This window comes from Carcharhinus amblyrhynchos, chromosome 11 (genome assembly GCF_965287045.1).
Source record: "Carcharhinus amblyrhynchos chromosome 11, sCarAmb.v2.hapA, whole genome shotgun sequence".
NCBI lineage: Eukaryota > Metazoa > Chordata > Chondrichthyes > Carcharhiniformes > Carcharhinidae > Carcharhinus > Carcharhinus amblyrhynchos.
In genome coordinates, this window is record NC_137334.1 from 73,912,905 (window position 1) to 73,937,207 (window position 24,303).

The window sequence follows — 24,303 nt, forward strand, 5'->3', positions numbered from 1 at the left end:
AACAGTTCTTTCCTTCTTCATTTTCATTTCTTTGGCTCAGCACTACATTCTCCAGCCAAGATCAGTAACTCTTTATCCAGGAAAAACCCAAGTGGAATTCACAGCCAGCACTCCTATCCACACCATAATACATTTAATACATTAACCAGGCCAATTCATAAACATAGAAACACAGAGAAAAAAGGAGAAAAAATACCTAGCTCAAAATAAGTAACAAACTTTTCTTAAAAAACAAAATAGTGTGGAAAATTCTATCCTTAAGGTTGGAGCAGACCATGTAATTCTGGAGTTGAAGTATTCCATTATTCTCACACTTCCTTTCGAATACAGAATGAAAACAGCACAGTCAGGGTGGATACGAGAGAATATTTCAGTAATTCACTTTCAATATAAATTAGGATTTCAGATGAAAGTTTCTTGATATTGTATAATAGACAGTATCATTTTCCAAATCTGTGTTCATTTGATTGCTTGTAATGAGAGTATGTCCAGGGGACATTTATATTTGAACAGTATTCACTGCTCCATGCAACATACTCTTCGTGAAAAGCCCATTTTTCTGACTCCCATTTTGGAATCCTCAGAACCCCAAAGAAGCTGCAGAATAGGCACCAAAAAAAAATTGCAAATATTAACCAAAATAGCAATATCTTAACAATCTTTTAAAGAAATGTTGTAGTTCATATGAGCACTTCTCTCTGGTGAACTGGGAAATTCAGATAATAATGTAAGATTGTCAGGGTTTGATACAAACAAATTCACTGCTTTGATCTAGATTTTAAAAAATAATCGTAAACATAATTCAATAAATTATCAATGCTCATTCTACAGCAAAAAGAATGTAGTTAACATTTCAGAGCAATTACAGTGTTTAACTGAAATCTCCCATTGAGCTCCTTAAATTAACTCTGACTTTTGACAGCATGTACCAATATTGTGAACAGAGGGAGAACAATGCCATTAAGAGATTTAAGGGTAAGGACAAGAACTTTAAAGTTACTTTTTAAGGAATGGGAATCTACTGGAGCCTTACAAGACCTGGAATCAGTTGGCCAGTCGTCAGTGTGAGTGTGGAGGGGAGGTGATGGCCTGGTTGTATTATCATAGACTATTAATCCAGGAACTCAGCTAATGTTCTGGGGACCTGGGTTCGAATCCTGCCACGGCAGATGGTGGAATTTAAATTCAATAAAGAAGTATCTGGAATTAAGAATCTACGATGACCATGAGACCATTGTTGATTGTTGGAAAACCCATCTGGTTCACTAATGACCTCTGAGAAGGAAATCTGCCATCTTTACCTGGTCTGACCTACATGTGACTCCGAGCCACAGCAATGTGGTTGACTCTCAACTGCCCTCGGGCAACCAGGAATGGACAATGAATGCTGGCCAGCCAGCAATGTGCATGCCCCATGAACAAATAAAAAATGAACAGATGCGGCCGGTTGGGTATTCAGCCAAAAGACAGTGTGTTGAGAGTTAAAGAGTCTGTTCTTGCGGGAGTTGGAAATAGGAGAGGTAGTTAATATACATTTTTTTAAAAAAGGAAATCTTTCAATATAAATTCAGTGACTCAATAGATTTGTACTATCTCCAAAAGAATACAACTTTTTCACATTATTGAAGCTCTCATACTTTGTCCACTCCTACTCTTGAAAGGAATGATTTTACAGTTAAACACTTCCCAAAGGTATATGCTCAGAACTACTGTATACATAAAACTCAAACAGGCTTTCTTTGTTTTTATTCACAATAGGAGAAAATGAGAGACTTTTAATTTAGAAGTAGAACAGCTAAAGTAGTTGGGCTCGGAGATTCAGTGAATAAGAGGGGTTAAGCAGACCCATTTAAAGAACAAAGAATGGATTTGTGTTTACAAAGGTGTCATTTGCTACCAAAGTGTGCACTGGAAGTATGGGCTGAAAAATAATACAGTTAAGCTAAACCTATCCTTACCATTGTCGGGGGGTCTATGATGTTACTGTGAAAAGCTATTCAGCATCACCCTCTAGGTCATCATACTCAATGGCACAGGCTTCCAAAGAAATGAATAGGGTAGAGAATTGAGGCTTTTAAAAATGATACACTTTAGCAAGAAGTGGAGTAGAGTGTATATTCAGAGACAGACTAACTCAAGAGTGCTGTTCTCTTTGTACTTGAGAACACAAGGATTTTCTGTTTTAGATCATCACCAAATGGTGCTCCTTCATTGCTGAGAAGCACTGAACAATTTGGAGTACCATTTGCTACTGTGAGACGCAGGTTTCAAACCAATATTCTCCCTGAAAGATAAACAAACAGGAAAGAATGAGCGGCATCCATGTATTCTTTTACAGCTGGGAGAAGGCGCACTTCAACAGCGGTAGAATGAGTGAATGCTGTTGAGAAGGTGGTTGAAGTACGGGGGAGGGGAAGCTCTGAACTGCTAATAGGCTTGGAGAAGACAAGATTATTGTAAAAAGAAACCCACCTACTATAAGAATTCCACTGATGGGAGGAATATCAAGCCTGTAAATTTCCACTAACCAATATCCTCCAAGGCTGTATTATAAATGTAGTTGTAGGTGGAAAGGATTCTTTCTTTAAAAAATAGCCATTGTACTATCCTCTCCCCCATCTGCCATCTTGTCAATTAACTGATTAGTCAGATATTCAACCTGCTGCCAGGTCTCTGCCAATGTCACTTCTGAAGTGATTTCTAGGTGGTTGAAGAAAAAGGTATTACCATGACAGATAATCAAGTTTGTCCGTCCTCCCTCCCTCCCTGTTTCATGCTCAGCTTATATTGCTGCAATGAGCAGTTTGGGGAGTGGTGGGGAAGGAACAGGGGGGTGTTGGCATCTGAGTATAAGTGTAAGTAAAAGTCTACACCACTTTGGCACAGCAATTTGGAACATTGGTACACTGTGCCAAAATGTGCCTTTATTCTAAAATTAATTCAACATTTGCATATTTAATACACTGCAATAATAGGGAAAATAAACGTACAACATGTGCCTAAGTTCCTACTGGATTTGATTAGTGTAAACTCTGAAAATGATGGCATTCTATGGCAAGGTCGACTATAGTTGCAGCCAATTTTTCTTTTTGACAGGAAACAATTACTTCAAAGCAACACATTTCAATTACTCCATTTCGAACTAACAGACTCCAACATTTGTACAACAGAAATAAGCAACATTTCAAGGAGGAGACCAATAAAATAATGGAATGCAAATTCACTTTTCATGCGAATTTTGTTCCTACCTTTCAAAAACAGAAGTCTGATTTGAAGGTGGCTGTTGACTTCTGAAAAGAAGCCTTTGAATATACGATGTTCCCCAAAACAACCGCCAGTGGTCCCACAATGAGAAATATTAATTTCAAGTCACCAAGTCTCATGCTTAAAAAGCAGCTGCGACGATGAAGCCTGTGCCAATCGTCTGTAGATGGACACACAAGTAATCTTCTGACTGTTATGAAATGTCCAAATATGTTTCTTTTCTAGCAGGAATAAGTTGCAAGTTTTAGTCTCCAACTAACAAATGTATTATGTCACAAGCATTTAAGAATAAACTGAGATTTAAATAAAATTCCAACTGGAGCTAAAATCACATCCTGTCTAAAACAAACACATTTATGACTGGCCTTTTTTGGGTGTTATAAAGCAATGACAATATTGCTCTCAAATCCTATGCTAGGTTTAAATAAATTTGATTTGCTGGATTTTAATCACTGTTGTTTCTGCTTGATTTTGCTGTGCTAAATATCCAACATTTACAACTTTTTGAGATTAACTTTTCAAAGCTGTTCAGCTACTTTCATTCTGTTTCCGCTGCCTCTTGTTTTTTATTCTTTACAATTACAGTTCCAGAGAAAGTGATTCATACTGAAACACGATAGTCATAGGCACACCCCAAACTCATGGCCACCCTTGTAAACTTGCAACAGTAATGACACAATAGTGATGCAGACAAGAATGCTGACCAATCCTTCCCCAAGATATAGTATCTTTATTATTATCACCCTGACTACAAATAGCTGTTTCTCCAGGAAGAAAATATAATAAAGTGAGGAAAAGTGTTTGCAATTAGATAGCAGGGATCCGGGGCCAAAATTAGTTTCCAATGCTTCACATTTATGAACAGATATATGCTGGTGACTTTCAAAAATGATTTTAATGGATTTTTATTATAATGCCATTTGAACATTTTTAGGTTAATACCAAATAGCATTCACTGCAAAAACTGAATCACTGGGGACATGATTCTCCAGGCCTATTTGGTATACATGCAAATCCCTTATGGCCAGTAAATCTCGTAAAGAGGGCTATTACAAACGATGATAATGCTAAGTGCAAAGGCATCCTAAAAGCCAGAAGGGCAGCTTGGAATACTGTTTTGGAGTTGTGTGTGTGGTATTTTTGGTGTTATGTGAGGAAACAGTCTAGTTGTGCGTGAACAATTAATAAAGCATATTTATTACAAAAAAAAACACACAGTAAGGAGGACTATACTACTCTATGACACTTAAGGATACTGATGGCAATGCACACACAATTTCACATAAAACCATCTCTTGGTCTCTGGTCTAACTGCATTTTACCCAAACTCTGAGACACACCTTTTCCCAAACAACATACAATATTAAGTAACTCTATGGACTAAATCCAGCAAATAATTACCACAAACAAGTTAAGGTGGCCACATCTGGTTCAGTGAAGGTGAAAAATGGCTACTTCTCTCAGGAGAGCTACTTCTCTCATGAGACTACAGCTACAACTTGCTGAAGTTCTGATGTCAACTCTCTCCATTTTCCTTTCAAGTATTCTACAGTTATACTATTTCTTTCTCTTTGATGTTATCAACCTGTGCAGTTGGTTTTTGGCAGGTTTGTATCAATTTCTTTATCTCTCCACTTTGAAATTATCAATTCCATAGCCCCATTATTCTTTCTAGTCACATATGTAAAGTACTTGTTGTCCACTGTTAGGCTAATTCTCATCTCATTATTTCTCCAGCCGCCTGCCTCTAATCAGCTCGCTGATTTTAGTTTTTTAGTATTATTTTTCCTTAATTCTTAACACACTTCATTAAAAATTGATTTTTTAATTCATTTGTAGGACATGGCCATCACTGGCTGGCTAGCTAGCATTTATTGTCCATCCTTAGTGGCCCAAGGGCAGTTGAGAATCAACCACATTGTTGTGACTCTGAAGTCACATGTACACCATTCCAGGTAACGACGATAGATTTCCTTCCCTAAAGGACATTAGTGAACCAGATAGGTTTTACAGATAATCACTAATGATTTCATGGTCGTCAGTAGATTCTGAAATACAGTTTTTGTTTACTGAATTCAAATTCCACCATCTGCCTGGGCAGGATTTGAACCTCAGTCCCCAGAACATTAGTTGAGTTTAATACTCTAGTGATAATACCTGTAAGGCCATTGCCTCATAATTTGTAAGATATCATTTCTCAACCATTTCTTGTCAGTTACCAAGCAATAAAAAGATTTAAAAGCATGCAACAATACAAAATATGCCCCAGAATATTTTCACCCAATGCTCCCAATAATCTCTTTTGTACTCGTGATAAAGCATCCGCAATGATGTTTTCTCTACCAGTCACATGAATGATTTTTAAATTAAATGGTTGTAGTAATAAAATTTCATTGAAATAATTTGGTGTTCCAATTTCTACATTTCTCCAGAAACTTTAGGGGAATATGGTCCCTATATATGATTGTCTTTGCTGGAATACTAGCAACGTAAATCTTGAAATGTTACATTAAGAACATAAGAAATAGGAGCAGGAGTAGGCCATCTAGCCCTTCGAGCCTGCCCCGCCATTCAATAAGATCATGGCTGATCTGTCATGGCTCAGTTCCACTTTCCCGCCCTCTCCCCATAACCCTTAATCCCCTCTCTTATCAAAAACCCATCAACCCGCGTCTTAAAAATATTTAGCGAGGCAGCCTCCACCACTTCAACGGGCAGAGAATTCCAGAGATTCACCACAAACAATGCCGCCATCAAGTTCAAATTCTCTTTTTCATTTGTAGAATAGTTCTGTTGGTGCCTATTTCACTTCCTTAAGAAAATACTCCACAAACTTCTCAAGTCCAAATTCATCTTCTTGTAACAATACAGCTCCCACACCAATGTCACTAGCAGCCACAGCCAGTTTAAACTGTCATAACTTGGTGCAGCTAACATTGGCTTTGCTGTCAACACAATTTTCAAATGTTGAAATGCAGTTGGCAGCCCTCCATCCAGTTAAATTGCTTGCTTTAGTGATGCTACCACACTGCTAGAGTCTGGCACCAATTTATGATAAAATCCACTAATTCCCAGAAACCTAAAAATCTCTTTTCTTGTTGTAGGTTCAAGAAAATCCCAAAGGGTCTGTGTTTTTGCATCTCGTGAAGCCATCTGTCCCATGATACATTCAAAAAATGAAATTTGAGCTTTAGCAAATTAACTTTTTCAAATTTATAATCATATTATTCTCTTTTAGGCATTCAAACAGGTCTTTTTAAGTGCTGTATTCATTCTTCTTAACTGCAATTGAACACCAATAAATTGGCAATGTACACTGCATACAGTGACTTAGTTCTTGAATAACTTTAGTCATTAGTCTCTAAAATGTTGTGGTGCATTCTTCATCCTAAATATCATAGAACATAGAGCAGTACAGTGCAGCACAGGCCCTTTTGGCCCTCGATGTTGTGCCGAGCTATGTCCGAACCCAAGATCAAGCTATCCTACTCCCTATCAATCTGGTGTGCTCCATGTGCCTATCCAATAACTGCTTGAAAGTTCCTAAAGTGTCTGACTTCACTATCACAGCAGGCAGTGCATTCCACACCCCACCACTCGCGATGAGTGAAGAACCTACTTCAGACATCCTTCCTGTATCTCCCACCATGAATCTTATAGTTGTACTCCCTAGTAACAGCTACATTTACCCAAGGAAATAGTCTCTGAACGTCCACTCTATCTATCCCCCTCATCATCTTATAAACTTATATTAAGTTGTCTCTCATCCTCCTCCACTCTAAAGAGAAAAGCCCCAGCTCCCTCAGCCTTTCCTCGTAAGACCTACCCTCCAAACCAAGCAGCATCCTGGTAAATCTTCTCTACACTCTCTAATGCTCCCACATCCTCCTGATAGTGAGGTGACCAGAACTGCACACAATATTCCAAATATGGTCTCATCAAGGTCCTGTATAGTTGCAGCATAACCCCATGGCTCTTAAACTCAAACCCCCTGTTAATAAACACTAACACACTATAGGCCTTCTTCACGGCTCTATCCACTTGAGTGGCAACCTTCAGAGATCTGTGGATATGAACCCCAAGATCTCTCTGTTCCTCCACATTCCTCAGAACCCTACCATTGATACTGTAATCTACATTCAAGTTTGTCCAACCAAAATTAATCACTTTGCACTTATCAGGGTTAAACTCCATCTGCCACTTTTCTGCCCAACTCTACATCCCATCAATGTCTCTTTGCAGCCTACAAGAGCCCTCCATCTTATCCACTACTCCACCAATCTTGGTGTCATCAGCAAATTTACTAACCCACCCTTCAGTCCCCGCTTCCAAGTCATTGTTAAAAATCACAAATAGCAGAGGACGCAGCACTGATCCCTGTGGTACACCGCTGGTAACTGGCCTCTAGTCTGAAAATTTTCCCTCCACCACACCCTCTGTCTTCTATGAGACGACCAGTTACTTATCCAATCGGCCAAATTTCCCTCTATCCCACACATCCTTGCTTTCTTCACGAGCCTACCATGGGGAACTTTACCAAACGCCTTACTAAAACATCAGCTGCTCTACCTGCATCTACACACTTAGCTACCTCCTCAAAGAATTCAAATTTGTGAGGCAAGACTGATCCCTCATGAATCCGTACTGACTATCCTGGATTAAGCTGCATCTTTCCAAATGGCCATAAATCCTATCCCTCATTTTCCATTAACTTACCGACCACCAAAGTAAAACTAACTGGCCTTACCAGTCATTCCTATTTCCTTTTTTGAAGAGAGGAACAACATTGGCCACTCTCCAGTCCTCTGGCACAATCCCCGTGGACAGTGAGAACCCAAAGATCAAAGCTAAAAGCGCCGCAATCTCATCCCTTGCCTCCCAAAGTATCCTAGGATGTATCCCATCTGGCTCAGCAGACTTATCGACCCACAGGTTTTTCAAAATTGCTAATACATCTTCCCTCAAAACATCTACCTCCTCTATCCTATCAGCCTGGGTCACACCCTCATACTCAAAAACATGGCCCCTCGCCTTAGTGGACACTGAAGAAAAGTATTCATTCAGCGCCTCTCCTATCTCTTCTGACTCCATGCACAAGTTCCCACTACTATCCTTCACCAGCCCTAATCTCACCCTTGTCATTCTTTTATTTCTCACATAAGAGTAAAAAGCCTTGGGGTTTTCCTTGATCTGACCCGCCAAGGACTTCTCATGCCCCCTCCTAGCTCTCCTAAGCCCTTTTTTTTAAAACTCATTCCTTGCTACCTTGTAACCCTCAAGCGATTCAACTGAACCTTGTTTTCTCATCCTTATACATGCTTCCTTTTTCCTCTTGACAAGACATTCAACCTCCTTTGTGAAACATGGTTCCCTCACTTGGCCATTTCCTTCCTGCCTGACAGGGACATACCTATCAAGGACACGCAGTATTTGTTCCTTGAACAAGCTCCACTTTTTATTTGTGCCTTTACCTGACAGTTTCTGTTCCCATCTTATGCTCCCTAATTCTTGCTTAATCACATCATAATTACCCCTGCCCCAATTATAAACATTGCCCTGCCATATGACCTTATCCCTCTCCATTGCAATAATGAAAGACACCGATTTGTGGTCACTATCTCCAACATGCTCTCCCACAAACAAATCTAGCACTTGACCCGGTTCATTACCCAGTACCAAGTCCAATGTGGCCCCACCTCTTGTCAGCTTATCCACATATTGTGTCAGGAAACCCTTCTTCACACATTACAAAAAGTGCCCCATCCGAACTATTCGACCTATAAAGGTTCCAATCAATATTTGGAAAGTTAAAGTCACCCATGATAACTACCCTGTGACCTCCACGTCTATCTATCCATAATCTGCTTTGCTATTCCCTCCTCCACATCACTATTACTATTTGGTGGTCTATAGAAAACTCCTAACAATGTGGCCGCTCCTTTCCTATTTCTAACTTCAGCCCAAGTTACCTTAATTCAGCAGATCCCCCTCAAAATGCCTTTCAGCTGCTGTTAAACTATCCTTGATTAACAATGCTACTCTTCCACCTCTTTTACTACCTTCCCTACTCTTATTGAAATATCTATAACCCAGAACTGCCAACAACCATTCCTGTCCCTGTTCTAACCATGTCTCCGTAATGGCCACAACATTGTAGTCTGAGGTACCAATCCATGCTCCAAGTTCACCTACCTTATTCCGGATGCTCCTTGCATTGAAGTAGATACACTTCAACCATTCAACATATACCCTATATGTCTGCCTATACACTCGTGTGACCTTGATACCTTCCTCAGTACCTCACTACCCTCAACACTGGCTTCTGGACAGCTCGTTTTCCCATCCCCCTGACAAATTAGTTTAACCCTCCCTCACCCCAAAGAGCTATAGCAAATTTCCCTCTCAGGATATTGGTGTCCCTCTGGTTCAGGTGCAAACCATCCTGTTTGTACAGGTCCCATCTTCCCCAGAATGTGCTCCAATTATCCATGTAAATGAAGCCCTCTCTCCTACACCAACCCTGCAGTCACATGTTTATCTGCACTCTCTCCCTGTTCCTCAGCTCGCTAGCAGGTGGCACCGGCAACAAACAAGAGATGACAACATGCTTTGTCCTGGCTGTCAGTTTCCATCCTAGCTCCCTAAATTCCTGTTTTAAATCCCCATTCCTCCTCCTATCTATGTCATTGGTACCAATGTGTACCATGCCTGCGGCTGATCCCCCTTCCCCTTAAGGGTCTTGAAAACACGGTCTGAGACGTCACAGACCCTGGCACCCAGGAGGCAACATACCATCTCTATGGGGAGAGGGCGGGAAAGTGGAACTGAGCCACGACAGATCAGCCATGATCTTACTGAATGGCGGGGCAGGCTCGAAGGGCTAGATGGCCTACTCCTGCTCCTATTTCTTATGTTATGTTCAGTTTCCTTTGTTGCCACAGAACCTCCTATCTGTCCCTCTAACCATCGCGTCCCCAATAACTATTGCTCTCCTGCTCTCCCCCCTTCCCTTCTGAGGCACAGGGACAGACTCAGTGCTGGAGATCCCGTCACCTTGGCTTACCACTGATAGGTCGTCCCGCTCAATAGTATCCAACGTGGTATACTTGTTGTTGAGTGGAATGACCACAGGAGATCCCTGCACTGGCTGCTTCTTCCCAGCCCCTCTCACCGTCACCTATCTTCATTCTTCAGAGTATCTAAATCCTTGAAGCTTTTATCTATGATCACCTCTGCCTCTTGAATTATCTTAAGTTCATCCTGTTCCCTAACGCGGTTTATGAGCTGGAGAGGGGTGCACTTCCCACAGATGAAATTAGCAGGGACACTGACGGCATCCCTCACCACAAACATTCTGCAGGAGGAACATTGCACTGCCTTTCCTGCCATTCCCTCTAGATAACTTGCTGATAAAAAGAACGAAAGATCTTGCTTGATATTCCCTCACCTCCTTTAGGTTAGAGGAAGAAACGAAAAGAAAAAGAAGAAAGCTTACACGCTCTCACTCTAAGTCTTTTTTTAAGGTTAGAGGATGACATATCTTTAAACAGATCACATCCATTTGGTGTCACAAATATCAAGCTTTTCTTTGACCTCTCAAACAAAGGTACTTTCAACAGCCCTTTACCAAGTCTATCTTTGTGGTAAAATTAGGTAGCCCAAGACTTTCAATGCAATCCTTCAACTTGGTATAGGAAACAAATTCCTCCTGTGACGGCATTAATTTTCCTGTAGTCTTTGGCACCATTACGATAGGGGAGCTCCAATCGTTCAATAATGTCATTGTGGAACATATATTCAATTTCCTTTTGTACTTGTAATAACTTTGCTGGATTTAACCTATATGGTTGTTGTTTCACTGGAACTGTTTTCTCCACATCTACATCATGCATCACTATCGCCATTCTACCTAATTTATTCCCAGAAATACATTTATAACACTGCAGTAACTCTTCCAATTTGCTCGGCCCTTATCGGGACGATAACCGGCTGCTTAAAGTTTTCAGTACTTCCTCATTACTCAAGTGAACTAGGGGGAAGTCACTGTCAGAAATTAACCCTTCTTCTTCTTCCTGCTTCACTACCATCAATATCTCATGCTTGTCCTCATCTCCTCTATCCCAATATCTCTTAAGCATGTTACTATGGCACACTGTGGGACTTACTCCTATCTGGTATGTACACCAGACAATTTATTTTACTCAGTTTCCATTCAATTTTATACGGTCCACTAAATCTAGTTTTTAGTGGTTGGCTCAACATAGGTAATAGCACCAGCATCTTCTACAAAGCTGTGCTTTCCTATCAACTATTACTTTCATTCCCTATGGTGCTATCTTTAAATCATTTTTTACCACCTCACAAGTCCCAATCAATCTTTCTCCTTGTCCAAAAGTGTGGTCTCTGACTTCTTACTCAGTGACCTTTCTTGGATTAATTTCAGTGGTCCTCCAACATAACGTCCAAAGCTAATTCAAAAGGACTAAATCTAGTGCATCTTTAATGGTAAATAATAAAAACGGAATCCCTTTGTCCCAATCATGTGGACATTCTTGACCATACACTCTCATCATTGTTTTCAAAGTTTGATGCCACTTCTCTAATGTTCCCTGTGACTTTGGGTGATACGCTGATGATTTGTACTGTTTTATTTCCAGGCTAGTCATGACCTCTCTAAATAATCCTGACATGAAATTTGACCCTTCATCTAAATGCATCTCTTTCAGTAAGCCATATCTAGTACAGAACTTTGAATATTTCTCTTGGCTGTAATGTTCTTAATGGCATACCTTCAGAAATCTAGCGAATAAATCCAAAATAGTTAACAAGTATTGATTTCCAATGCACGTTTTCAACAACGGTCCTATACAGTCGAACAGAACTCTTGTAAAAGGTTCTTCAAAAACTGGAATAGGAATCAAAGGTGCTGGTTTTATTGCAGCATGTGGTTTCTCTATTATTTGACATGTTCAAAAAAACTTAATTACATCTTTATGTCATCGCAGTCAGTAAAATTGTTTCTGTATCTTCGCTTGTGCTTTCTTTACTCCTAGATGACCCCTAATGGAATTTCATGACTTATCCTTAACACCTCCTTCCTATACGGCACAGTGGCACAGTGGTTAGCACTGCTGCCTCACAGTACCAGGAACCTGAGTTCGATTCCCGGCTTGGATCACAGTCTGTGAGAGTCTGCATGTTCTCCATATGTCTGCGTGGATTTCCTCTAGATGCTCCGGCTTCCTCCAACAGTCCGAAAGACATGCAGGTTTGGTGCATTGGCCATGCTAAATTCTCTGTCAGTGTGGCCAAACAGGTGCCGGAATGTGGCGACTAGGGGATTTTCACAGTTAGTTCATTGCAGTGCTAATGTAAGCCTACTTGTGACACTAGTAAATAAACTTTAAACTCAGGAGGCAATATAACTTGATGTATTTCACAGAATCCCTAGAGTGCAGAAGTAGGCCACTTGGCCCATCGAGTCTGCACCGACCACAATCCCACTCAGGCCCTATTCCCACAACCCCACATATCTACCCTGCTAATCCCCCTGTCACTTGTGTCAATTTAGCATGGCCAATCAACCTAACCCGTACATCTTTGGACAGTGGGAGGAAACCCACGCAAACACAGGGACAATATGCAAACATGCACAGACAATGACCTGAGGCCAGAATTGAACCCTGGGTCCCTGACGCTGTGAGGCAGCAGTGCTAACCACTGTGCCGCCCATTTCTTCCCATGAGTCATCGGCACCAACATGTGTAGGGTGCCATTTTCTCATTAATACGCGCTGCTTTACACAATAACATGCAAGAATACATTGAGCCTCCAATTTGGAGTAATTAAAAGATTTGTTTTCATTTGGAATCACTTTGTTCTAACTCTATTAATCTCTCAAGTAGACATATCGGTTTCTTTCCCTTCATCTGTTCCATCTTCATTCAGCTTACTAAAGATTGTGTCAGATAACCTTATCTCACTTGTCTCATCCTGTTCTCTCAACTCCTCCGTCTCTTGTCTTATCTTACGTGCTTATGATTTGGTTAGAACACAGTCGGGAAACACCTCAGGGTGGTCGGTTTGCAATTTTTCTGCAACTGGATTTTCTGCCAGCTGTTCAACCACAATAGATAACAATATTACCTGTGATCCAGTTATATCATTCCCTTGAACGAACAGAATCCCTGTAATGGGCAATGACTGCACTATTCCTACAACCATTTCTCCCGTTTTCATACTACTCCTTAAATTTATCTCCATCAAAGGATTTTTTCTTGTTTCGCCATGAATACTGCTAATCAGAACCTCTTCCTTCAATATTTCTTCTGGACAACAAATATCCTTATCCCACAACATTAGGGATTGACTAGCCCCTGTATCTCTTGGATTCCTAAAATCCTTCCCCAGGCCTTTTTCCCCATATGGCAAGACTTTGTCTTCACATACAAAATTCCTAACACATCAGCCACTTTCTGGTCATTCTGCCCCTGTACAATTTGTGCACACATTTTCACCCTTGTTTGATCTGTGTATAAACCTTATCGGCTTCTTGAGTTCTCCAATCTGAGATATAATAGTTCCTTTCTTAGATTTATAACTCCAACCTGCATTCTGTTTAATCCCCAGCATAATGATTTGATGTGGCCCAGTTTATTACAATGAAAGCATTTTCCGCACATCTCTCATTCCCTCAGCACATTTATTTTATTTTGAGGTGAAACCTCTTTGAAATTTTCAACTATTCTCTCTCTTGCATTACTGCCTTTTCTCGCATCTATCCATTTTCTATCTTTTTGAGATTTAAAGTGTGACGCTAAAAAGGTTTTAACCTATGAACCAGCTCATAATCATCAGCATGCTCCAAGGCTTGTCTTGCAGTTTTAACGTTTTGTTCTTCCATGAGTTCTTATCAGGTAATGAATCTTTAGGACCTCATTGGTTTCTTCTGCTTTTAAAAATTACTTTGTTTAACCCTTCAAATTCAAAACAATTCTGTCCAGACTGTTGCCTTATCTTTCAAAACTTTTGTCCATTAGCCTCCAGTAGTAACTCATAAGCACTGAATTACTTTACTGATTCAATTTATCATTGTCACATGTATTAGTATACAGTGAAAAATATTATTTCTTGCGCACTATATAGACAAAGCATACTATACAGAGGGAAGGAAAGGAGAGAGTAAAGAATGCGGTGTTACAGTCATAGCTAGGATGTATAGATCAACGTAATGCGAGGTAGGTCCATTCAAAAAGTCTGATGGCAGCAGGAAAGAAATTTATGAGTTGGTTCGTACGTGATCTCAGACTTTTGTATCTTTTTCCCGACAGAAGAACATGGAAGAGCGTATGCCCAGAGTATACGGGGTCCTTGATTATGCTGGTTGCTTTTCTGAGGAAGCAGGAAGTGTAGACAGTGTTAATGGATGGGAGGCTGGTTTGAGTGATGGACTGGGCTTCACTCATGACTCTTTGTAGTTCCTTGTGGTCTTGGACAGAGCAGGAGCCATACCTCGCTGTGATAGAATTAGAAAGATGCTTTCTATGGTGCGTCTGTAGAAGTTGGTAAGACTTGTAGCGGACATGACACGTTTCCTCACACTCCTGAGAAAGTAGAGGCATTGGTGGGCTTTCATACTCCCTAGACCTTTCCTCTGACAAGGAAGCAAATACTTTACTAGCCCAACCTATAAGTTTACCCTGTCGCAGCAATATCCAAATCTCATTTGTCTGGCTATTTCCTCAAAGGAGTTTAAAAATGTTTGTCCTTTTCATCAAGTTTTAGAAGTGCCTGCACAAATCTAAACATCTCTCCACTAGTTCAAGTCTAGAATTACCTATACCTGTCTGGTCTCTCTTTCCCCAATACTCACATTTGAAATTGAAATTTTCTCTCTCTACCATGACTAACTTCCGCATTTCCAATTCCCCTTGAAAAACTCTTATTTCTTTTTCCTGCATTTCAAATTCAAGTCTTTTCATTTCTATTTCTTCCTCTTTCCCCCCCATATTACTAATTTCTTCATTACTAGTTGTAACTGAATTTTAGCTTATTTAATTTCCTCACTTTTCAAAATACTTGATCTGTCTGACAACTTGTGTACATTTAAATGCTTTGCTATTTCTGCAATTACCTCAGCTTTCTTATTCCCCACAGGTAATCCAAATTGTAACATATTAACTAATTCAATCAATTTTAGTTTTAGTTATACTTTTCAAACTTTCTAAGGTTATTTATCTACTTTCAAACAAATCTTGGCCAGTGCAAGGGTCATTTTTGCAGTCACCCTATTTTAAATCACACGTCTCCTCACTTTGTTCATGCTTTCCTCACTCAGACATTTCCTATACCCAAGAAATAACGTTTTTTAAATCCTGGCCAAGAGACCCAAAGAGCCCTAGAAGGGTAATTTGGAACAGTGGTTGTAGAGGTATATGTGCTTTTTTGGTTTTATGTGAGGAATGATGTATAACCCGGTGAGAAAGAAAAAAGAAAAACCAAAACACACAAAAAGGAGATGCACCACTCTGCAACACTTAAGGATACTGACGGCTACACGCATACACAATTTTGCATGAAACTTATCCCTTGGTCCCCGATCTACCCAAGTTTCACCAGAACTCCGAGACACACCTTTTCCGAAACAACATCCAATATTAAGTAACTATGAGTTAAATCCAGCAAAAAAATTACCACAGCAAGGTTAAGGTGGTCACATCTGGGGAAATAGTCCTCTGGTTCAATGAAGGAGGAAAATGGCTGCTTCTCTCAAGAGACTATAGCTACAATTTGTTGCAGTTCCAATGCTAGCTGTCTCTCTCCCCGTTCTTCTTCACGTTTTACAGTTATACCATTTTTTAACCTTCAAAATTTTGAAACTATTAAACTTTGAAATTACCACGTCAAAGGCCTTATTGTTTCTCTAGTCACAAATGTAAAATACTTCTTTTCTACCGATAGGCTAAATTGCATCTTAATTTCTCCAGCCATCTGTCTCCAATCAGCTCCTTGCTTTTACTTTTTTTTGTTTATTAATGTTAATATTTCCTGGTTGTCAACAGAGCTTTAACAGGATTTCCACTGGTGAGCGTGACGTTCTCAGACCCTTCCTGATGAAGCAATCAGAAATGTCATTAAATAGCCTTATGCCATTGCTTCAGGCAACGTTCAATGCTCCACACAATCCCCACCCAACCTCTCCACCCTCACCCTGCCCCCACTCACCCACCACCGGTGTGACATCATGCCAGTGGGAATCACTACTGAATTCCAAAAATGGGACCCAGTCATGATGACAAGCAGGGGGCACAAAGGTGAGTATAGCCCTCCTGGATGGTGAGAGACAGGACACTGCCTCCTGCCACCCAGGCACAGCCCCCAGGTAGTGCCAGGTTGGTGAGGCAAGGACAGCACCTCCAGAGAATCACTGGAGAGGTTTTTTTTAAATCAAGCCCAGCCCATAAGGATGATGTTGCAAAACACACCCCCAAGTTTTTTTTTGCTGAATTATAAAGATTCCTGGGGAGAAACATACTGGTTTTCCATCAGAACCTAAGACTTCGTCCTCTTTTTGATAAATTCCACTCTCTGTTTTTTATGATGCAAGTCATCCAGCAACTTGTAGCAAGGAAGGCATACCCCATGAATTGCAAATCATCACCAGCTGCTTAACATTTACATGACTCTACCAATAGCACTGCGAGAGAAGCTCATTTCGACATCTACCTTTGTGTCATGAAGTTGCAACATTTATCACATTAATCACAGAAAGTTAGGGATGCTTCTTAAATTCGCTTCTTGGCCTTTTGGCCAAGATCAAGTGTAGTATCTGTTCTTATGGTTGAAGTCATTAGGTTACATTTTAGCTTCATTTGAAGCAATTTTTAAAAGCGGCATCTCGGCCTTTTGGCTAAGATGCAAATGAGATCAAGCCTTGGAGGAGGAGCTATGCCTACTCCAATCAGCTTGGAACATGTAGATCAAGCCCACGACAGGAGGTGAGAGCCCTGTCTTGTCAGCTTGGATTGGGAATGTCTCAACTTGTTGAGACTCTGGATTGGACTTGATTTGATTGAATTGGAATAAAAACAAAAAAAAAAACAGCTTGAGTATCTTTTAAATGAGGAGACTTAGGCTCCTGCAATGCCAATCAACATCTCCAACCCAGAAAGGGAACAATTTAAAATGTAGATTTTCCTTCCAACAGGTAACAAATTATTGTTTGATATTTTAAAAATTTAAACTTTTCTTTCCCTGCTCCATTTCTCCCTCAATCTTTCTTTCTCTTATATTATCTGTTTTCCTGTATACAATTTGACTCTAATTCCCCATTTTCTTCTCAGTCACATTTGTTTTCTCAGCGCTTAAATCTCAGTGGTTCGAGAGATTGATAGTAAGTTCTGTTGTTTGCTGAGATCCCAGATGACCCATTGCCCCCATATGCTGTTGTTCAATCGCACTTCCAACAGCTAACAGAGCAAAACAGTTTTGGGCTGAAAGGTGAGACAGAATAGTAAAATGCTGCAAGATGCCCAACTCTTAGCAAAATCTGAGCTGGAGACACTCTACAAGTTTTAACTGGTATTTGGTTATGCTTATTTTAATGCAAAGTGAGGCCAAAAAGACCCACAACTAAGCTGCCCTTGTCCATGTATCACTGTGTCTGTAATAGTGCCAAATAACTCTTAAAAAATTGGCTTAAAAACTGACCGCAGTGTAAGAAATGTAAAGTCGAGTATTTATTTTGGCGATCCATTTTAAAATAAAGAACTGTTGCTGCAGCAGTAGTGATAGGAGAAGCTGCAGCTGTTGAGGTGATGATGCAACAGCAGCAAACATAAAGTTCATAGAATGTTCAAGAGGTTTTGTGATGGTGACACAGCGCTAGTCAGCCTATGCCCTGCAGCGTACATGCCCATTAACAGCAGTTTAAGCTCAAGTCAGCATTTCAACCCATGTGCCAATCTTTACTGTTTCATGTGGGGGTGGAGAGACATTGGAGACTCTTTTTTTTCCCACTAGGATTGTAAGTTATCAGTATCAAACAATCAGATTAGTTGACTGCTCAGCTCAATGCTGTCAGAGCCAATCAGATCAATTAGAAAGTGGTCTTGAAAGCTGTCAGAACCAATGAAACCTCGCTTTCACCCATTGTTGGCCGAGAAAGGAAAGCTTTAAGATAAGCTGATGGCTTTTGAGGACTGCAGTTCCAGAGACACCCATTCATATTTTGTTCCCAAAAAAGTTTGACGTACAAATAAGCTGCTAAAACACTGCCTTGAAAAAAATTACTTTCCTCAGAAAGAACCTTCCAAGATATGCTCCAATAGTATGTTCTCATTTACATTTATTAACTGATTCCTGCAATTACCTAACTCTGAAGTAAAACAGAGCAATGCAACAGACCGAAGATGTGAATTACTTAAAATAATGATACAGTGGTTCTCATACTTAGGGTTTCACTTTGGTACACTCCTGTAATGTTAAAAATGGGCTTGTTTGCAGATGCACTTTAGCTTCTTTTAAACATCATTTTGATGCACAATTTTTTTCTAATTTCCTGTACGAGAAACCTTTGGACAGGAACGGAAGAGGAGTACATTCTAGATGTTACTGTTGGCAATAATAACACTCAATAGCTCAAAGTGTTCCTACAATTTCAGCAGAGACATTAACCAGCTCATTTCAATCGGGAAACCCATCTGCTAAAATAGTGGGTGGAGGAACATTATACAAATACACCCACTATTAATACAAGCAGTAATTTCTGGGCATGTGTGTTTCAAGATGTTAAAGAAAAGAATACATTTGAAATGAAAGTAGGCTGACAAACTTCTGAAAACAGTAAAGGTAGGTTAATTTTCTATGTGAGCCTTCACCAGAACTTTGTTCTCAGGTTTTACTTTGATTAAACCGAATCACCTTCATGCTTCCTAAAGTTACTTAAAAATATATACGCACTTATATAATTGTTAAATCACCAAAACCTTAATGAAGATAATCTCCACAACTGCCACATCGTCTAGGACTGAACGATAGTGAACTACGTTTTGTGTTATGAATATAGAGTGCACTGCAGGTTAGGACCATTTATACAAATGTTGTATAAGGTTTCAGCACAAACGTACATTATGTTTTCACAATTATTTTTATGCATTACCAACCATCTCAGAAACCCCTCTGCTCTGTCTTCAATTCTGTAACAAATTCGAGGAACTCGTCGACTTCTTTCTCCCCCCAGGCTGAGAACATTCAGCTGTGTCTGCTGTTTTCTTCTTTGCGCTATCCAATCAAACCTCTGCCAGGGATTCCCCGCTCAAGTCCTGAAACTGTGTTTTGCTCTAGATTCTATTCTTTCTTCTCTGTGGTCATTTAGTTCATGAAGCAAACTTCTGCTACCTTGAATCACTCCCACTAAACTGCTGACCATTTAACTTCCACTCCCACCCCCCCATGCTCTTAACAGTGTAACTTGTTCCCTCTCCTCAAGTTCTCCCCTCTTTCAGAGCCACCATCATTACTTCCTCCTATTCTGAAGAACTGTGTTCCATTGACATCTGTCCATACAAACTACCACCATCTTCCATTTCTACAATCTGAAAAACAGTTGATTACAGCATATACCTTCAATGGCTCTCCTCAAAGGTAATACCCTCACTTATTTCAATTCTCAACTATCCAAAAGAATATCTGCAACAATGGCTTTGCTTACCATCCCGGCATTGCTTATCCATCATTCTTTTTCTGCTCATCCATCACCCTCATCCTCATGAATCTACATTGGCTCTCAAGTAAAATATTCATCCTTGTGCTTATATGTAGCCTTGTCTTCTCTTGGCATGTCTTTCAGCTTCTCCAATCTTGGCATGTTTTTCAGCTACCTCACTCTTGCCCTGGCATTGTGTTTCTAAATCCTTTAGTCCCTCTACCTCCCCTGGACCTTTAAAACCCTCTTTAAAATTCAGCTCTCTATCTACCCCTTCTTATAGCGGCATCTATGAATGGAATCAATGTTTATGCTTACAGCTCTGTAAAACAACTTGGGATAGTTATTTTTTCCTATATCAAAAAAGCTATATAGATGCAATTTGTTGACATTTTCCTAAACAAAAAGAACAAGCTTAGAGACAGCTAATTTGAAAAACTGAATTACAGAATTACAACATGCTGAAAATTACACCAGAAAATACTAAAAATATTAGTGGTTGGGTCACTGGGAGGGGGGGGGGGGGACGGGCGGGCGGAGGAGGACGAGGAGGGGCTGCATGCCTCCACTAGAAAATAAATCTCAACTGTGCATTGAAGTCCTGCCATAGACTACGTTCTCAAGTCCCTGGAGCTGAAGTGATGCCACTGAACCAAGATTACATTTAAGACATTGTTATGGTGACATTCGGGCTCCTTTCAAATATTGGAATGATATCTTTGGGTAGAAACAGGTTATCAGTTTATCATTAAACAACCATTACTATGTAAGGGATAATGCTCAACTGGTGAAATGCAAACAACGCACTTTAACTAGCTCTACGCAGGTAAATGTTTCAACAGCATGAGATGGAAATTAGGAGTACCGAGCCTGCTCTGGCCTTCACAGCTGATGATCAGATCAGCTGTCACTCCAAACCAGGATAGAGTACCTACTTAAATGAATCTTGGCAACACCAGTCTTTCTGTGATGATACATGATTCAGTGGCATTATTCTATTAACTGACAGCTGATTTTTGCTGGCTCCAGTGTGAACTCAGTGCCAAATTTGTGATGTGACAACAGCCTACAGGCTGCAGCAATCTGAAATAGAAAAGCTCTGTAACTCAGCTTCCTGTACGAAAATCATGTCAGAATTCCTGCAGGTTTGTGTTATCATAAGGTAGCCAAGTTATGAGGTTGCACTGTGATCCACAAAACAGCTTATGCTACAAAAGGAAGGTCAGAGACTATCACTAATCATACACGCAGGAAACATGGCTAACACTGGCTATATTTTGTATATTCTTGACTGATGATGAGGTCACCACACCTCAGGCAAAGTGCAAGTTAAGAAGGCAGGTCTCCAGAAATAACTTCAGCTGGTACAGGAATTGAACCAATCTGTCAATGTCACTCTGCATCATGAACCAGCTGTCTAGCCAACTAAGGTAAACCAACCCCTGGTCAGTTGGTTTAGATCAGTTGGCTGGATGGCTGATTTGTGATGCAAAACAATTGCCCTGATTTCTCAACCTTGCCCCTTGCCTGAGGTATGATGAGCTTGAGGTTAAAATCACCAAGTCCATTCGCCCCCTTAAAGGGGATGGTCATTTGGGGACTATGCCGATATTACCATAGCATTTGAACAAACGCCTGAGTTAAAATCTGTTGCATAATTCAGTTTCAAACACAGCACCAGGAATGACTGTAACAGCACAAGAGTGAACAAGGATCGTCCTACTTTTGTGATCAGCGACATATCTTATTTGTTACTGCTGCATGATATTGGATTTTACAGGATCATTTAAAACACTACAGTGTGTTTTGACAACACAAACTTAAATTACTTTTTGTCAAACATGAGATACAAAGATAAGGTAAGCACACTCAATTAAAGTTGATGGTAATTCTGAAGCCTCCATGATGGGTGTCAAAAACACACAACGTACCAGAGGTTTAGCTTGCATCTAAGTCCCTACTGGCCTCCATTTTTGAAATTTGTTGAGTCACTGAAATAACAGATTTGTCGGTTTCTATCCACATCATGCCACGTATTAACATAAAGTCGGAAGAGGGGTTTGGAAACTGACTTGGGGGATAAATAAATAAACTCTAAACTGAATAGAGTGGGCGGTTGGAGAGGAGAGCAAAGATGGCACTTGGCAACCATGACCACAAGTGGTGCATTTTTCCTAATTTTGTTGCTTTTTGAGGGGGTTGATATCATTTCATGAAAAACTGTAATCTGTGCTAGAGTGGGTGGGGAAATTCTCCACAAGCTTTCTCACGAACCTCCTGCTTTGCAGAGTGAGACGCCTGCAATTGTTAAACTTACTGATAAACACATTTTTGTCACCTGGATTAGGTGTCAGTGAGTGTTGGTAACCACTCATGATGGATGGAAAAACATCTGCAGAATTGCAGTTTGGCATCTGAACATAACTAGATGGATTTGATTGCATTTAGATCAAATCACACTGATTAAGTGCCTTTTCTCTCTAAATATCAGATACTAATTTTCATTTCAGACTAATCTAAACCAGTTTCCCTTTGCCAATTAGAACCTAATTTAACTTGTAACTGTCAGAACTATTTCTCTTTACACACATGAACAAAGAAATGCTCATTTTGAACAGACAGTAGATAGGCTTATGGCACATTGATCTGAACTTCATTTTGTCTTAAGTATGTACAGGTACATCAATTCAAATTGAGCTTCATCAGCTGAAGTCCCTGGTGAGAAGTGAGTGTTTGTATCATTTTAGTCAATATGGACCAGTTCAAAGAACTTACTGATTTTAAAAAGAATGATTGTTGATGTGAAATTAGCCCTCTACGCTATTACAAATCTGTAATGACAATGGGGAATTCTACAATTTTCATTTAGAAGTCTTTCACATCTTGGCAGGGAGGGATTCCAATGCTTTTGTGCCAAATATTAAATAGTCTGTTGAAATGATGAAAAGTGGCATTATATGGTAATTTAATTAAGTTGAAGTGGAATCGTAATATAAGTAGGTTGCATTTTGACCTGTACTAAACTCTTCAATTATAGGTCATGTTTTCAGTAAACTCATGGCAATATAACAGAGAAGATTGGATAACTGGGGAAAAAAAATAAAAGAACCTATATTTACATAGTGCCTGTCAAAACGTCAAGGCACCTTAAGATGCTTTATGGCCAATGAAGAACTTTGGAAGTGCAGTCATTGTTATAATAGAGGGAATATGGCAGTCAATTTGTGCACAGCAAGGTCCCAATACCAACTGGATAACGAGAAGACAATCTGTTCTACTGATATTGGTTGAGAGGTAAATATTAGCCAGGATATCAAAAGAACTCTCCTCAAAACTCAGTGCCACAGGATCTTTTATGCCTGTGAGGATAGATGGGGCTCAGCTCACCATCTCATTCAAAAAGCAGCACAGTGCAGCATTTCTATTGTATTACATTGAAGTGTCAGACTAGATTTTGAGTTTGGCGTGGGAGTGGGACAAACCCACATCCTTCTGACTCAGAGGCGACATGGCTAACACCTGGAAGTGTGTTATGAGACTGTAGCACAATCTTGGGTACTGAAATGACAACTGTGATAAAACCTCATGCAACTGAAGTAAAATACATAAAATCTAACATCTGTATTTATACAATCTGCAAAATGGAATTGACCGAATAATAACCAGAGTTGCCATAGAGCATTTTTTCTCTAGTGATGTCAACAACGTAATGTTAGAAGCACTTGTAAAATAAACTGTAATTGTTAGTAGATATGACAAATGTTGCTTGAATTTCTTTGCAGTTACCTATTTATTTAGAAACAGTCTTTTAATAAAAGTTTCTTTAATGACAGACTGCTCATAATATTTCATTATCTTCAAGGATTTCCATTATTATTGGAAACCTTAGACACCAATCTTCAGAACAGAAAAATTGTTAGCCTTTGATGTTCAAAGACTTTGTTTTTCAAGCACATTTGACAATAGTTGCCACAAATATGAAAGAATTCTGATTTCTAAAATAATCAAAGATTTCCAGTTGCTTCCAGGATAATACTTTACTTACTGCTTTTTGTGAAAAATTCAGAATATCTCCACACCCTGACTTCTATTTTTCTTACTGACTCCCCTTAAGATGTTGACTTGTGCTGCATTACGGTTTCATAGGCACCAGCAACTCTCACTTAAGAAACTATTCTTTATCTTGCCAAGGCAGACTATTCCGCCGTAGAAGCAATCATACCAGAACTCAATGCCACCCTTACCCAACATCCATAAACAGATACATTTTGACAAAAATGAGAAGTCATTAAAGGTAGAATCATAGAATTCCTACACTGCAGAAGGAGTTCGCA

The 24,303-nt window shown here is 39.8% G+C and overlaps 1 protein-coding gene and 1 non-coding gene across 7 annotated transcripts in view; one reads left to right on the forward strand and one right to left on the reverse strand.

Moving 5' to 3' along the window:
- Positions 1 to 24,303, reverse strand: part of gtdc1 (glycosyltransferase-like domain containing 1) — a 304,588-nt gene that overhangs the window by 106,011 nt on the left and 174,274 nt on the right. The gene's annotated exons all lie outside the window — the stretch shown is intronic.
- On the forward strand, positions 17,054 to 17,247 carry LOC145350408 (U2 spliceosomal RNA). The gene has a single exon (XR_013888191.1). It is a non-coding gene; the product is annotated as a U2 spliceosomal RNA (small nuclear RNA).